At 30.7% G+C, this 4,522-nt stretch overlaps 1 pseudogene; it reads left to right on the forward strand.

Annotated features, from left to right (window-relative positions):
• Positions 1-1,751: 1,751 nt before the first annotated feature.
• Positions 1,752-4,522, forward strand: part of LOC107030283 — a 45,483-nt pseudogene continuing 42,712 nt past the window's right edge.

Here is a 4,522-nt window from a genome sequence, read left to right on the forward strand (position 1 = left end):
AAGTACAGACAAATTTACTAGTTATAGATAAATTTAAAATATATATTATTACCTTAAGTTTAAATTTTATGTAAATCAATGTAGTATATATGCATGTCTGTTTAAATTTAAATAATACACTTATCATTTAGCAAAACCACTACTCATAAGAGTTTTTTCTTTTTTCAAAAGAATAATGAATTCATGTCTTGAACATCATTAAATCAGCGTACTTTTTCACCAATTTTTATATTAAAGTTATGTCACATGATTGTGACTACCAACAATATAATAGACCCTTTTTGAAGTATAATGATGATAATTCACCTGTATATAGGTAATTTTTTTTTTGAAGTGTACATGATGGGCTATCATTTAGCAAAACCACTACTTATAAGAGTTTTTTTCTCCAAAAGAATAATGATTTCATGTCTTGAACATCATTAAATCAGCGTACTTTTTCACCAATTTTTATATTAAAGTTATGTCACATGATTGTGACTATCAACAATATAATAGACCCTTTTTGAAGTATAATGATGATAATTCACCTGTATACAGGTAATTTTTTTTTTTAAGTGTACATGATGGGCTATTACTAATATATGTATTCTTATTCATTAGCTAAAACACTACTCATAGGGGAACATATAGTGACTCACTCCAACTCGTATTTTGTCCGAATATTTGCTCTTTAAGTAATCTATTTTTAATCATCCAACAACTTAGTTATTGGATGGGTGCAAAATTTGAAATTGACATGCAAGTAAAGAGTTTTTCTTACTATTAATATAAAGAGTGACACTGTAAAAAGATGAAAAGTTACGGAATAAATTAACAAATCGTATTGACCAGAGGGGTTAAAAGAACAATGAATTCAATTATAAATATGGGATAAAATGAAAGCCACATTACTACAAGTATAATGGACATAAGTATTAATACATTATTATCTTTTTGCTTTTTTGATGACTCGAACATACAACTTTAATATTGTAAGTTGCTTAACATCTAAGAAACTCGGTTGAGAAAGGAGAAAGATTGCAAAATGGTACTAAAAAATTCTTTGACTTATAACATGTAATTCCTTCCTAGCTATTTTTCCCTACTCCATCTAGTTTTTTAAAATTTCTTTTGCATTTTAGGTAAAAATAACTTTGAAGAATAAAACAAAAAATTATATCTTCTTGATATCTTAAAAAAAATTAACTTATTTTGAAGAATATTACAAAAGCTAAAATATCTTTTAAAAAGAAATGAAGAAAGTATAAGATTGTATATTCACAAAAATGAATATTTCTAAATGAGAAAAGATGATAAAAAGAAAGCAATACCATAACTAAGCTAAGGATTAAAATGTTACTACAATTACATATTACCTAGGTAAGCAATAATACAAATGAAAGAAAAATTCAATTCAATAAAGATGACATTTAATTGTTAAAAAAAAGCCTTTAAAAATGACAATTTTGCAATAAAAACATGCAAATGAAAGTATACCTTTACTACAATATAAAGTAGAGGAATTTTGTTAAGCTTGGATAACACTACAATATTAAGAAAAAGTAGAACTCTTCCACTACCAAGAAGAATTGCCGCCTACTCGTCACCTTCCGTGACTCAAGGAATTCACTTCTTCTATGTTCATCACCTTTGCAATGGCCATCACAAACAATTTCTGCAGTATCCTTCTTCCATATCTCTAGATTGTAGCTTTACTTTTTGTCCATAAACTCATTAGATTTTTAAAGTTTTTTAATGCAGGAAATATAATGACGTTTGTCACTACAATTATAGTTGTATGTGCTCAAAGCCAACTGATAATAGAAACACATTATAATGCGGTTACTTCTAAAGATGGGACCGGAAATTTCAACACAATTGCTGGAGCAATATTGGCAGCCCCTGATCACAGTGTCAAGCCATTCTTCATAAAAATCAAGAAAGGCACGTATCAGGAATATATTACAGTTGATAAAAGGAAGACTAATATAGTCTTGATCGGGAAGGAATGGATACTACGATAATAACGGGTAATAGAAGTTTTATCGACGACAACAAAACCTATGAAACTGCAACCGTTGGTAAGTCCCTCTCTCTACATATACATGACTTTTAGTATTAATTTGGGATAATGTACAAGTAGCCCCTCAACCTATGACCGAAATCTCAGAGACACAATTATACTATACTAAGGTCCTATTACCCCCTTGAACTTCTTTTATTAATAATTTTCTACCCTTTTTGGTCTACGTGGCACAATCTTGTGGGCCCAATGTTGGTTGACTTTTTTTCAAGCTAGTGCCACGTAGGTCGAAAAGGGGTAGAAAATTACTTATAAAATAAGTTCAGGGGGTAATAGGACATTAGTATAGTATAAGTGTGTCTCTGAAATTTGGGACATAGGTGGAGGGGGCACTTGTGCATTTTCCTTATTAATTTTGATGAACTATAACTGTTCTTTCTTATTTAATTTGAAAGGGTTCTTGGTAATGGCTTCACAGCCCAAGATTTAACTATTAGGAATAGTGCCGGACCTATAAAGCAACAAGCAGTGGCATTAAGAGTTGAAGCAAATTTAGTGTCGTTTTATAAATGTCGATTTGAAGGGGTATCAAGACACTTTGTATGTGAAAAGGCAACGCCAATTTTATCGTGATTGTAAAATATATGGCACCATAGATTTCATATGTGGTGACGCGACAACCCTGTTGCGAAATTGTTTAATTGTAGCACGCTTTCCACTGTTTAAGCAGTATAACACAATTACTGCACAACAAAGAGAACATGAGGATTCTACGACTGTAATCGTTCTTCAAAATTGCTCTATAAAGGCTAGCCAACATTTGAGCAATGTCACCATGTATTTTTGTCGACCATGGGGCGATTCTTTCGGATAGTGATGATGAAAATTGTTAGTGAAAAAACTTACAAGATAATAAAATTGCAAGATTACAATTGAAAATAAAATGAAGAAATTAATCTCTTCAGGCTGAGACGCGGATATCTCGCTCTCTTTAAGGAGATTCAAGCCCACTGCAGCAAATGTTTTCACCGGTCGAGCAGTAGTCCTCTTTGACTTGTCCCCTTCAGGATACAACATCCTTCATAAAGTATAACTCAACAACTCTGGACAAGAGTTGAGTCCAAAGCTCCACAAAAAAGAACACCTCCCTTCAACTAATAAGAACTCTCTTTTAGACTAACTCTTTCACTCTTTGTTTTCTCTTGTGTTTTGTGTGTCCCAAACCAAATGAAGACCACCAGTATTTATACTACAAGAAGTCTTCCTAGCAATGAATTGGAAGATAATTGAGGTAGTAAATAGTGAAGATAATGGTCTTAGGAGTTTCATAGGTTACAATAGGAGTTACATATGTTACAAAGAATAATGGAGGAATTAATAATAAAATAAAGTGATGGATAACCAATGCTAATGGATGATGTAGAAGTTATCCATTCCAATGTTTATTGGAATGTTTTTATCTCATAATGAATTTAGCCAATAAAGCCAAAAGTAATGGCATTACATGGCTACCAAGTCAAAGATGAATAGCATGATTAAATTGGTAGTTTAAAACACAAATGTCTACCAATGGTCATTCTTATAACTCCAAAATAAAGCAATTTATTATATTAAATATTAATATTAAAATGCTAATAACCTAACAAAAAGTTATATCGATAATTTGATATATCCTAAAGGATGGGTTGAGTGGATTGAATCGTCCATTGTTAGTCGTTGGCCATATTATATGGAGTACAAGAATAGAGGGCCGGATGCTGTTACAAAGGAACGTGTGACATAGGCATCCGTCACCACGGATTTTAATATTGCAATAAATTGTACTGTTAGGAATTTTATAAATGACAATCATTGAATTCCGATCAATATCCCTCATTATCTAGATTTATCTTGAAATAAATTGTACTCATGTTTTCCTACTAGTAATCAGATTATAAAAATAGTACTACTATGTACACCTTATTTTTTTGTTTCAAATGAATATTGATTATCTAATTTGAGTAATTTATCTTGTCATTGTCCAATTAATCGACTGACCATTAAATCACCAAAAGGACATACTTATGGACACTAATTGAACCTAATTTTTTCTGCCAATTATTCAATACAAGTATTGAGTAGCATAAACGCAAATGAGTTTATATCCCTCAATTTTGTTACACCAAATTAGAGGAGGATTTTTTTTTACTTTTATTTTTTGTATTTCTTCGATAAAATATCATTTCCTTCTCAGCCAAATGTCAGTCCATCACTTACAGAGGCAATGTGCAATTGTAGGAACTTATTTTAATCATGGAGCGATTATAGCATTTTTGCTGCTTATGTATATTTTCTAATTTCAGGTCTTTTTTGGCTCGTGACTTTTAGTAGAGAATTTTAACAAATTTTATCAGCTGAGCTTTTAATTTATGTTAAAGTGAATTTCATATTAATATATATATAAATTTAAATTTAAATTTTATACATAACAAGTAATTTTAATTTTAATTTGGAAAATAAAACCCCCATTTTGAACCA

This window comes from Solanum pennellii, chromosome 9 (assembly GCF_001406875.1).
Source record: "Solanum pennellii chromosome 9, SPENNV200".
In the NCBI taxonomy this organism is placed as follows: Eukaryota; Viridiplantae; Streptophyta; class Magnoliopsida; order Solanales; family Solanaceae; genus Solanum; species Solanum pennellii.